At 38.1% G+C, this 13,522-nt stretch overlaps 1 protein-coding gene and 1 non-coding gene across 3 annotated transcripts in view; both read left to right on the top strand.

Annotated features, from left to right (window-relative positions):
* Positions 1-13,522, top strand: part of CNTNAP2 (contactin associated protein 2) — a 2,085,708-nt gene that overhangs the window by 1,064,580 nt on the left and 1,007,606 nt on the right. The gene's annotated exons all lie outside the window — the stretch shown is intronic.
* LOC132372273 (U6 spliceosomal RNA) lies at positions 6,526-6,632 on the top strand. Its single transcript, XR_009505143.1, has one exon. It is a non-coding gene; the product is annotated as a U6 spliceosomal RNA (small nuclear RNA).

Below are 13,522 nucleotides of genomic sequence, written 5' to 3'. Positions count from 1 at the left end.
AGCACAGAAATGAAGACCCAACATAGCAATCAATCAATCAATCAATCAAATCTTTAAAAAGATTAAAAAAAAATAAAGGTAATAGAAACATTATTAATGATGTCCTATGATTTGGTGTCATTGGATGACACACAATGAATGATAGAGAAAATGGTAAGATTATTTTATTAATTTAATTCTGATGGTGATGTCCTCCCCTAGGATCTTGTTTACTTTCATGTTTACTGTACACATTTTTCCTCTCCTTGCAAATATATTTCAAGATTTACCCTCTATATAAAGCCTTACCTAACCACACCAACCAGGGTTATCATTCTGTTGTTGTTCTGAACTCCTGTAATAGTGATGCTTTCTCTGACTCTAGACTTGCTGAGGGCAGGGACGGGATCCATTCGCCTCCTATTATACCCCCAGCACTTACCATACTGTTTGTATTTCATAGGAATTCACTTATTGTGTGAATGAGTGAATACCATGCAAGCTGCACTTAATTTTTGATAGTACTCCCCTAAATTTTGTATTTGCTGAATATGTTTTAGATTATACAAATCTTCATTTCCCTAGCCCCCCAATCTTCAGTTCTAACTAGTGAAGTTAACCTAATGAAGGAGAGTACAATTTGCCCAAGGAAAATCTGGTGTCAGCCCTGTGGTCTTTCCGGTCTTCACAGAATGGTATTTAGGACTGTGTAAGAAGCAGTGGGATGCACCCCTCCCCATGCACACACCCCTTCACTCTCCCCTGAAATCTGGCACCATTAACCTGTATGTAGGCTCCTTGGTGCTGACCCTTCACTTTGATAAGAAAAGTCATTACAATTCAAAGCATTAGAATCCAAATTTTTGGAAAAGGATTGAATTTTTTCCTAATATACAAAATGATCCAAGGATTAAAGCTTTTATGTTCTCTGCAGGGGTAGACCCAGGCTTTGTGGAACATGAGACGTCATACAATTTGGAGTTGGGGGAACTCTTTACAAAAAAGGAATACCGAATTACAAATACAAAATTAAGTATAAGGTAGAATCTTTATTTAGAATGAGAAAAAACTCACAACAAATTATTAGACCCTTCAAGGCTCAGGTCCCTTATTTTCTGAGATCTCAAGAGGTGATTTACCAGAAATGAATGTTACCTGGCTTCCCTCCCTAGAAGAAAACTCCTAGCAATGTCCAGTCTCATGGTGGTCCCGTAAGTGAGCTTAGTTAGCCTCACATTAAATTTCCTTCTGGCCCTTAAGGTTAGGAAAAGAAATACCGTGTGTGTGTGTGTGTGTGTGTGTGTGTGTGTGTGTGTGTGTGTGTATGAATCTTCCAAGGCTCAATTCAAGAACTAGGAATTCATTTGCCTATTCAACATAATTATTTTGAATATACATCCTCTGCAAGATACAGATCCAGTACCATCCCTCAGGGAGAAGGAGCCAGTCAATAATGATCAACCACAGGAATAAATGTATAGCCAACCGTGACAGTGTTATGAAAGATACACAGTGTTCTGAGAGTATATAACAAGGAAACATGAAACTCGGTGCCCAGGGTTTTGTTTACATTCTTGTTTGCTATGTTTATTTGGCTTTTTGTGGTGTCAGCGTTGGGGGATGAGAGGGGCTAGGGCAACCAAGCAAGAGGAAGTTCTATTTGAGCTGAAATTTAAGGACAGATAGGAATTTAGTAGGTAAAAGTGGTAGGGATGAGAGATATGGAGTTTCAGGCCATGGGGTTAAGAGGGAAGAATAACAAAGACCAATGTAGCCTGGTAACTCAAGCCTGGGGCTGGTTTAGGACTCACAATAGCTTTAATGAAAGCAGAAAATCCCAACTTCCTTCTCTGTCTGTGCTGTGCATTATGTTGGTGCTGGCCACATGTGTCTATGGAGTGCTTGAAAAACTCAAAGACTTCCTATGAAAAATAAAGAGTGCAGTATATCTCACTAGTAACTTTTTCATATTCATTGCATGTTAAAAGAGTGTTTTGGATATATTGTGTTAAATTAAATATATTGTTAAAATTAAGCCACCAGTTTATCCTTTTATTAAGTGTGGCTACCAGAAAATCTAAACTTGCAAATGTGCCTTGTCTTTGTGGCTTGCTTTATGTTTCTATGGGATGGCACTGCTCCAGCAATGGATCTCAGCCCTGGCTGTTCATCATGACCCACAGGCCTCACCGTAGACCTCGGGAATTAGAACCTCTCAGGGTACAGGCTGAGAGTTTGCATTTCTCACAAATGACCTGGGTGATTGCAGCACTTGTGATTCACAGGCTACTCCAGTAAAAGGCTCAAATGTATGTATTACAGGTTTTAGGTCTGCTTCTTTCAGCTGGAATGCCTCGGGTAAGTGGTCTCTTTGAATCTGGTCAGATTCCAGGAATCTTTGACGGGGGATAGCTTTATGTGCAAAATCATTTTTGGTAAGCCATTTCCAGTAGGGTAATGTCAATGGGCAGCCTGGGCTGAGGAATGCCTAACTCCAGGGAGATCATTTAAGTAGAAAAAAATGTGACCGGTGCCTTCTTCAGGCTCTACATCGTGGTGGCCCTGTTTGCCAGATGTAGAAGTGGCGCCCTTTGGGTCTGTCTGCCGCGATGCAAGCTCATGAGGTATAAACATGGCCGTCTATGGCCGCCCCTCAGCACGAACTCGGGGTGAAGTCTGTTTTGGAAGGGGGTAGTACTAGACAGGCACAGTGACAAACACAAGCTTCTCTATGCATTTTTTTTCCCCCAAAGACACTCATTTCCAATTAATAAAACATTTTGGGTTTAGGCATCTCCTTGTCTTAACTTAGCATTTCCATCATCATGGATATTTATCATTGTTTTTCAGAGTAAACTCTTTAACTGACCCTTATTTCAAGGGTTTTTCATAACAACAGGACTAGTCTTTCCAGAGTCTGAGAAAAATAATGATTCCTTATGTAGCCTAGAAAGCTCAATTATACTGGTACTCAAAATCATGTAAATGCAAGCTTGTATTTACAGGTCTGTTAGAAGCCTTCTTCTTTAACAGAAATTCTTTTCTGGCTCCTCATGTCCCGTAGATGAGAAGGGCAGACACCACAGGAGGGTGTTTTTACTCATTTTGTTCAGTATGATCTATGAATTGGGTGACTATATTTTAAAATCAGATAATTTCTTTGATCACTAAGGTGTTTGATGGGATGGCAGCTTCATTCTGGATTCCCTCCATCAAGGATTTGCAGGTTCTTTTCACTGCACGGCTCTTCTCTTCCTCTTAGGAGGCCCCCAGCAAAGACTGAAATAGAACTGCTTTTTATAGCTTGGTTTTTCAGAAATCAGCTCCTTTGGACTTGTAGAAGACCTTGTATCTCTGCCAGCTCATTACATTTTGAGTAACATTATCAAACGTAGAACTTCAGTTTTTAAAATAGAATTTTAAGTCGTTTCATGAAAGAACAACTTGCCTAGATCATGATAACACCTTGTTAAATTGAATAGATCCTTGTCTTAGCTACTAAGTAAGTTAATGTTCCTTTAAAATATCATTCACTTGAGAAACAGCAGGAGTAAGAGTGGATTTTTTTTTTCTCTCCATTTAACTCCAGCTTCATTGAGATTATTGATTTCATTAAACAAATTCAAGCAACTTCTAAAACTTTTTCAGATTCTATGGTGCAAGGCCCAGATGTCTTTACATGGCACTCAGTCATTCACATTCTGGTCCACGCGTAAGTCCAGCATCACCTATCTCCCAAGTCTCCCTCTGGCCCAGGCACCCTGATTGTTAGCCAGAGTGCACACACTATTCCCAAATGCACACCTGCTTCTTCACAGCTCTATTATTTGACTTTACTCTTCCCTCATCCTAGAGTTTCATAACTCTTCTCCATCTAACAAACTGCCACTTATCCTCTCTGACACGCCCCCCCCCCCCGAAATGTTACCTCTTCTGTCAATCTTCCCCAACTACCTTGGACACTGGTATCTCATCTAACTCTAGTACTGAATTCTAATTCAGGTTATGTATTTACATATGTTTATTCCTCACAAGTGAGCACTGGAGGGCAGGGATTAAGTTCAATTCACATTTGTCTTCAAGGGGTAGAAAGAATAGATATTTGAAGACAACTACTGTATTTCCATCTTCTGACTTTTCTATTGCCACATGCTCCCAGTTTCTTCAAGTGGTGTCATCCAAATCCATTCACCATCTGAGTGACTTATCTTTTAATATGCTTCCATTTGCTTGGAAGCATAGTACATAAAAGGCCATGTGATTTGTAGGCCTTAGAGAGAGGCCTCCAGGACACTTCCCTTTTCATCTGGTCTTCTTCCTTACACATTGCTTGGACCCTGGCTTACCTTGAACTAGGGAAGGTTATACTCTGGGGTTTCACATGCCACTGGGCCTGTCTTTGGAAGCCTATGTTCTGCTTTCTGGCCCACTTCCAGCCTGCAGAAGCCCTGACATACCTACGTATTTAGCTCAGTATCATCTATGAACCGCATGACTATCTTTTAAAATCAGATCATGTCTTTGATTACTAATATATTCACTGGTACGGTAGCTTCACCCTGGATTCCCTCCATCAAGGATTTGCAGGTTCTTTGCAAGGCAGGAGTGGATCCCACCTGACTGTCACCATCCTGCCTAACATTTGTAGTTTAGGTTTGGTGGCTCTGTTTTTTGTTTGTGTTATTTTAACTGATGTCATTGTGTCATTCTTATTGTTTGAAAATGAACAACCATGGTAGAATGCTTTGATTTTGAAGCTACCAGTCATATGTATTGAGGAGCAACATCTTTTAAACAGAACTGTCACCCAAGTACACATTTCTAAGCCCAATTAAGACCAATAAAATGTTTGTAAGTTGAATTAAATAACTCTTCTTTATCCCTGGCATAGAGTAAATTGATTTAAGAGAAGCAACCATTGTCTCAGCTATGTTCCAGAGACCGTAGCTTGCAAAAACAAACAAATGAAAACACAAATTTGGTGCCAATATTGGAACTCACATTAGAGAAAAATGGTCTTAATATAGATACAATTTTTCTCTGTATATTCATTAGATTGAAGCACTGTTTTCTACGGTAACGACATAACATTTCACTAAAATATAAGTGTGTTTGGGAGTTCATAAGCTCTTCTAGTGTTTTGAGAAGAGATTTGCAATATTAATGACTATGTTGGGTTTTTTTTTGCATTGATATACTTTTATATATGCATTTGGTTTATAAGCAAATACTCTTTCTAATGCTGAGTTCAATTGACAAGGAAAAAAAATGAATGAAGCACAGATGCTGTACATAAGAACAGAATGTGCAATGCAATTTAGCCCTGTGGGCTTCCTGGGAAGAACCCACTTATCCTATAATAGGTAGAGTTGTCAGTAGTGACAATAATGCTGTTAGAAATCAGAACTAAGTTGTGCTCACCAGTGTTTAACTGACAGTGCCACAATGCCTTCAGGGATGAAGTGCAAGTGCTGTTACCATTCATCTTGTGATTTTTTTTTTGTGGTTCAATAATATATCTTCATAAAACACCAACGACAGCCAGTATTCTGTTGTTCCTGTGAGTGAAATACGATGTGCTTGCAGTATGTTTTGAGGATTCACTAACTATGGCTATGAACACATAATTCGTAATCAAGTTTGTGCATGAGGAGCTGAAATATAAATAGGAACGCTTAAGACTGTCTCAAAATCAGATTGCATTCTCCATTTATATAGTCATAGCAGGAGAGTTCAGAGATATACAATAATAAGCCTTGGTGTATGTTAGAGCAATTCAGAAAAGGAGCAAAAGCTAGATGGGGACAAAAAAGAGAAGGGCCATAACATTACTGAGGTAAGGAAAAGACTGGATGAGTTTAGTTTTTCAGAAATAAATCATGGAATGGAGTATCAAAATGGGAATAAAACAGTTCTAGCTTAATCCTATTTGAACTTCTGAGTTGTCTCCCTCTGATTTTGGGTTTTGAGTGGAGATAATTCAGGTTTCTAAGTATAATTAATATAAATTTATCTTAAAATTTTGCCCATGCACATGATAAACATCTTTATTGTGGGGATGTTGTAACAAGTCTCTGTTTTACTTACAGCCCATAGCTGCTAGATTTACCTTCTCAAGAAATCTCTAATTATGCCACTTCTTCACTTCATAAACTTCTTCTGAATGAAGTTCAAACTTCTTAACTTGAAATTCAGAGTCCTTCATGAGTTGTCTTCAACCAGTACCTCTTGTCACATATCTCCTGCATGCAAAGGGCTCTTAGGGCTCTTACTGAAGGACACGTAGTCCATTTGTTCATTCAGCAAACATACAGTGAGCATTTTAGCTCTGGGGATTCATGAATATATATATATTCATTTATGTGTTCAAGGAGCTCAGGAAGGGGCAGAAATCATGCAAACAAAATAACCTGCTAAACTTCCATTCCTTTATTCTTAACAATCCCTTCATTTCAAGTAGCCTTACCATCCATTTCCAATAATAGAAACTCTTCCATGAAGTTTTCATGAAACTCCTCCCTAATCCCCTCAAAAGAAAGTAAGCCAGTGCTTGCTTCGGCAGCACATATACTAAAATTGGAACGATACAGAGAAGATTAGCATGGCCCCTGCGCAAGGATGACACGCAAATTCATGAAGCGTTCCATATTTTTTAGGGGCAGTGTATAAAGGATAAAGGAGTCAACATGAAGGGCCCCCCAGTGACCATACGGTGACAGTTTTTAAAATAAAATTACTATTCTACAAATAGAGCAGATCTAACACACACACGAATCAAATATTTGCCCAGGTCAAAAAATAGAACTTTGCCTCCTGTTCCATAAGCTCCTTCCATGAGCTTCATTCTGGTCACACCCCCTTCCCCTTCTTCATAGCCTCACTTTTATAATAATGACTTTCTTGTTTTTTGTTTTTTTGGTTTTATCACCCAAATGTGCATCCTTAAACACTATAGTTTACTCTTGCCCATTTAAAAAAAGATGCATCTCTTAGGATGAAGTTACAATTTGAGCATCAAAAGCACCGTCACCATCATCATCACCGCCACCATCACCACCATAATCATCATCATGGTTTACAGGGCAAGATGAGTTTTGTGAAAGACCATGAATTCAAAATGACTCAAAATAGAAAAGTTATTATGAAGCTTGCCTGAAAGATGACTGTAATAGAAAGTAGTGACTATAATAGATCATGTTTATTTTTTATTGATTTTAATAATTAAGAAGGTTTGTTATTTCTTCTATGAATCTTGTATGTTTATAAAGCACAGTCATATGTCTGCTTTACCTGTTAAGAATAAACACTGGACACTATAAGTCAAATAGCCCCAGAAAATGTAGATGCCAAGAACAGGAAGGACTATTCAGCTTGGGCGGGCGCCCACAATAACCAACCAGAAAGGGGGTTCCACAGTGTTTGCCAGATGACCTACAGAGGAACACTAACTACACAGACTTAATCTCTCAACCCCTAGGGGATTAAATCTCAGTGCTAATAAGGAAGGTGTAACTTTTTAAAGCTAAGAGACAAAAATCAATACTTGATTATGATAAGATAATAGGTTATATATAACAATGGCCAAGTGATATTTTTTTTAAAAAAATCAGAGATAAATACTAGGTTGCAAAATTAAGACCCTAGGCATAAGATAAGGCCTGAAATAGTCGCACTGGCATTAACAGGTGTAATTTAACTATAGAAAATTATAGTTAATTTTTATAGTTAAGCTTTTATAGAAAAGCTTAATATAGAAAGGTGGTTTGGGTTAGAATCACCTTGAGAGAAACAAACAAGTATGATCAAGAATTAGTCAGTCAATAAACCAAAGTTCTGCAATCTAGGCAGTTCTGATAAGGTAATCTTTTCTTCAGGATCTGCTAAGAATTTTATGACCCAAGGAAAGGAGTAAAATTAATAATGCTGAAACTCTGAGGGTATCTAAAAACAAATATAGAAAAACAAGAAGAGAAATAAGAAAGACATTAAACCTATGATATTGATGCTTTAGAGTAAATTTAAGTGAAACTATAACAATAAGTTCTATAGCCTTTGTTTTATATGTTTGTGAATTATGGTTTCGAAGTGTTTAAAAGGATCAGCTGTTCTAAATATATAATTACAGTTAGTTTAAACTGTTTAAAATGATATGCTTAATAAATCTGTAATCAATATTTAAAGGCCCCAAGAAAAAATTCATTTTCAGTTTGGGGTATTAGATTCATGAGTTTAATAAATTGAACATTAAACAAAGAAAAAAAAAACAGTAAGCAATCCATTCCAAAGTTAATTGTCAGTTCTTTATTTTAGCACTAGGCAATATTTACTTAATTTACATACATGTACCCTCCAAAAGTCAGTAAGTATCTCTAAAGTCGAGGATAATGTTCCAAATAATCCCTATCCCCTACATTCAACAGAATTTGTAACTACAGAAAAATCACATACCTGTTGAATGAGTAAAATCATTCATGTTTTCTTGGAGGCAGCATCATTCTTATTTCCTCCTTAATCATTGACCTCCTTACAAATGTAGCAGAAAAAAGTTACCATTTCTCTCAACCATGACCTCGGTAGGTATATAATCAAGTGATTCAATGATTGAAATGAAAAACAACATTTTATACAATTTTATATTGAATGAAATTTTCATTTTTATAAAGGAAAATAAAACATTCCTACTGAAAATTAATAAAAGCATGATGATTTTCTCCATAATATAGCAATAAAATTTTGTTTTATAATTAATCCTTTAAAAGTATTTCAATGTTTTCATAAAGTATTAAGTAATAAAACTTGCTCAATTACCTTAAAAATGATACTAAAATTATGAATAAGTGAAATTTATAATTTTGCATCTATAGGATTTTATAACCTTGCCCTTCTAACAGAATGGAGCTTACATTTTTTTTTTACTGTAAAAGTCAATAAATACAAATTAGCTTCTATCTTGAATATAGATCATTATACATAGCTTGCTAGACACAACCAAAAATATATACTTGAAATAAGAATTATAATGAAGATGATTAAATAACTAACTCCAAATTTAATCACTCTGAACCTTATCTTTGTATTATGCCAAATATGTTAGTAATACTTATCTACATTTCAACATGTTGTTATAATGTACATAAATTTATTAGTGATAGATATACTTGAATTTCAGATAATGCATTAAAAAGTTCTGCACAGGATGAATATTTAAAAATATGATTCAAGGGCTTCCCTGGTGGCGCAGTGGTTGGGAGTCTGCCTGCCAATGCAGGGGACACGGGTTCGAGCCCTGGTCTGGGAGGATCCCACATGCCGCGGAGCAGCTGGGCCCGTGAGCCACAACTACTGAGCCTGCGCGTCTGGAGCCTGTGCTCCGCAACGGGAGAGGCCGCGACAGTGAGAGGCCCGCGCACCGCGATGAAGAGTGGCCCCCGCTCGCCACAGCTGGTGAAAGCCCTCGCACAGAAACTAAGACCCAACACAGCCAAAAATAAATAAATAAATAAATAAATTTAAAAATATGATTCAATTAAAAATTATCTTTTCAAAGGAAAAAGTAGATCACGATTTAACTTCTTGAACAGCTGAAGGTGAGACTATCATTCATTCCTAAAACATCGACTCAAACCAGAGAAGATAAATCTTGATGAAAATGAATGCTTTTTTGTAGTAGACATCAGTAAATATTTGATAAAATTAGGCACCAGATCCTCCCAGTTTCATTGTCAGTATTCTTTACGTTTATGCCAATAGGATATAATAATCATATAGAACACATTTTCATCTAGCACCTAACTTCCCTGAGGGAGAGACTTATTCTACCTTCTTAATACCTCATTGTCATTAGATAATAGGAGCTAAATTATAGTTTTGATTATACAGTGCCTAATTAAAAAGAAAACTCATGCTAATTGGGCTCCTCGTGTTGCTATGTACACCAGTCCCAAGAAGATCCACTCTCATACCACACACTACTCATTTATAATCCTGGTCAGCTTGTTAATAACCTTCCAAAGTCAACAAGGATCCTCCTGCCCCATGTCGCCCGCACCAGTAAAACGAGCCTGAGTTTGGTAGCTGTGCTCTAAGAACACATGCTCTCCCCTACCCGCCAGGCTGTGGGCGGGGCTGCTTTAATCTCGTCCGCAGGGGAAGGGGCGGAGTTTTCCGGGGTAGGCGGGGCGGGCTGCTCACTGACCCCGCTCCCAGGGCTGGGTGTGGCGTCTCTGCGCAGGCTCGCTGCCGCGGCCATCTTGAACGGAGGTGTCGTGCGCAGAGCTTCTGCGCACGGCCCGCGGAGCTGAGGTGACGGCAGCAGCCATTTTGCACCAGGAACGCCGTTCTGAGGTGCCGGGGAGCGAGGCCTCTGCTCGCGGTTCCTGTGAGCAAGTGAAACTAGACTAAGCGCAAAGGAAAAGAGGAAAAAAGGTTAGGCTTTATCTTGTTACCCACATTCTATTTTTATTTCCCGAGAATTGTTAACGGGCTGCGCCGGTTTAGCCAGTTTAAATGCTCCAAGAATGAAATCATTGATGACGCCATCCTTACAGCGGTGACGTTATTACTAAGCTTTATTAGTCAGAGTGGAATATGTTAATATTTACAAGGTGTTGGAAAGAGGTCTGTCCTCACAGGTGCAGGCACCGCCTGGGTAAAGGGATAGGATTTGTTCTTAATATGTGCGTAGCATGATGAACTAATTCAACTCCACACGGAAACAAAGTGATCATTCCCTTTTTTTAAACGATGTAAATAGTGTTTGATTGTTTCCCAATGAACAGAGCTGATGGGAAACTATGTCCCGTGTAACCATACGTTTTTGTTTGAGCCGAGACATGGCCAACGTTGAAAAACCTCTGTTTATAAACAGACAAAATCAATAGTGAAAAGAGGGCCCAGTGTCCAATTCCTGTTTGTTCGAATTCTTTTTGAGAACTCGTTGGGAAGAAATAAACAACTGACTTGTGCACAGGAAAATAGTAACAGAAGCCCTTTTGTGCCTTTGCTCAGTTCAGAGACAAAAACAGAGGTAAGACAGCCTCCGGCAGATCTGCCTCATATTCAGGCATCTCTTCCAGCGACCACGGTGGAAGTCGTGCTCAGTAAAATGCAAACGGGTCCACTAAAATGCCAAGAGTTTCATTTTGTTTTGATGTCTTTCTCACAGAATAACAGTGTTCGGCTTGGTTTTTTTTTTTTTTTTGTAGTGCCCTTTGGGAAAGAACATTTTCTCTTTTAAAAGCCACACAAAGCTTAACACAAGCAGCTTCATTGTTCTCTTTCTCAGGAAGCTAACAAAAAAAGACTAATGTGTTCCTGAATGAAGCTATTCATTGCTTAATAAAAACAAGAGTTAGTAACAATAACTGTTACACTCACATTAACCTTATTTTCATGCTTTAACATAGAAGTTGCTCAGGTGTATTATATGTGTACCATAATTTGCTTTAAAAAATGCTGCTGGGAAATACAAATCTAATGAAACAAAAAGTAAGATATCTTTTTTTTTTAAACAATGTTGTACAGGCGTACAGCAGAGTGATTCAGTTGTCCATATACATGCATCTATTCTTCAAATTCTTTTCCCATTTAGGTTATTACAGAATATTGAGCAGAGGTCCCTGTGCTATACAGTAGGTCCTCCTTGGCTGTCTGTTTTAAATATAGCAATGTGTCTTGTTTGTTGTTATTTTAGAAATTTGAGTTAATAACCAGTGTTAAGCCCAGCTACCAACACTCAAATTTTGGAAAATGCAAAGTTGTAATACTGATAATAAGTGCAGCTCTGGAAAGTGGAAAAAAATCTTTGACTTGAAATCCACAACCCTGGGTCTTATTTCCAAGTTTGCGAAGTATTGCTTGATATTGGCAGGACTCTTCACTTTTTGAGTCTTGATTTACTCATTTGTTCATTTTCAAAGTGGGGAGTAGCTCTGGTTATCCACAGAATGACTAGTTATTTGTTTTATAATGTTCACATATAACTTTCTTCAAAGTTCATAATAAATAAAGGCTGATAAAGACAAATATCATGAACTTCTGGTGCAAGATTTTTATAATAAATCATAAGCATGTGATGTAAGAGTCCCCAACATCACTTATGATTATCTCCCTTGGAAGCAGGTGAATTCACAAAAGTTACAAAATCTATTTGTGAAAAACTTATTTTGAAGACTAATCTTCTTTAAAGGCAATAGATGTATTAATAATCTATGCTCTACGAGGTCAGGAGCTTTTTTTTTTTTTTTAAGATTTATTAATTGATTGATTGATTGCTATGTTGGGTCTTTGTTTTTGTGCTAGGGCTTTCTCTAGTTGCGGAGAGCGGGGGCCACTCTTCATCGCGGTGTGCGGGCCTCTCACTATCGTGGCCTCTCTTGTTGCGGAGCACAGGCTCCAGACGCGCAGGCTCAGTAGTTGTGGCTCACGGGCCTAGTTGCTCTGCGGCATGTGGGATCCTCCCGGACCAGGGCTCGAACCCGTGTCCCCTGCATTGGCAGGCAGATTCTCAACCACTGCGCCACCAGGGAAGCCCAGGAGCTTTGATTTTGATGTAAGCCTAATGTCTAGGGCATTACCTGTACCATAATATTGAGTCAGTGAATGAAAGAATTCACTGACTATATCCTCTTTCACTGTATTCATGGCATGATTTAGTTCGTAACTATATTCTTCATGAATATGTTCTTAATGAATATATTCATTAAAACACTGAACCTGTGACCCTAAGCTTCTGATAAATTGAATAACCCTTAAAATTCTACTAATATATTCACATTTATTGAACCTACTTAAGAGAAATATATTCATGAATATATTCATGGGAAGAATATATTCATATTCACAGAATATATTCTAGGAGAATATTCCTTAACACAGTTCCCTGATAAATTTGTAAGTTTGATGAATTTAGTGAATTAGTTGTTCATGAATTGATTCTTTGGATAATTATTTTTGATCAATGATCTTTTAGAGAATTGGTTCTCAGTGAATTGACCGAGAGCCCCCTCTCTTGACTCTGATTGATATATCATGGGCAGGTAGGCTACTGGCTATTGGAGCTCACCACCTTCTAAACCTGGGGGCAGAGATATCCTCCTGTGAAACCTCTGTTGAAGGAGGGAAAGAACCCCTTCTTCCAAAAGGAGAGAGGTTAGAGGCCAAAGTCGACTTCAGACCAAGAGCTACTTAATCAGATTCCACCTTTTCCCTGAAGTCTGTCTTCTTATTCCTCCTCGTTTTTCAGAGACGGTGGCCTTGCCTTGGGGGTTTGTTAGCAGGTGTGAATACTTAGTACAATTACTAAGGACTGAGCTACCTACAAAGGGTACACTCGCTTTAGCTATTAGTCTTAGAAGTGTGCTTTGTATTTATGGTATGTAATATGAATATAGTATGTTCTGTGTATACTCTATGTATAAACAGTCTAATCTATATAAATTAATTACCAGCCACGTGATTTTTTTTTTCTCAAGTCATGTATGCTTTTTCAAATTTATAACCGCAAAGGCTTGGCCTCTCATGGAGAATCACTGCTGTTGTGAGT

This window comes from Balaenoptera ricei, chromosome 9, assembly GCF_028023285.1.
Source record: "Balaenoptera ricei isolate mBalRic1 chromosome 9, mBalRic1.hap2, whole genome shotgun sequence".
In the NCBI taxonomy this organism is placed as follows: Eukaryota; Metazoa; Chordata; class Mammalia; order Artiodactyla; family Balaenopteridae; genus Balaenoptera; species Balaenoptera ricei.
This window is presented reverse-complemented; position numbering and strand designations above follow the sequence as displayed.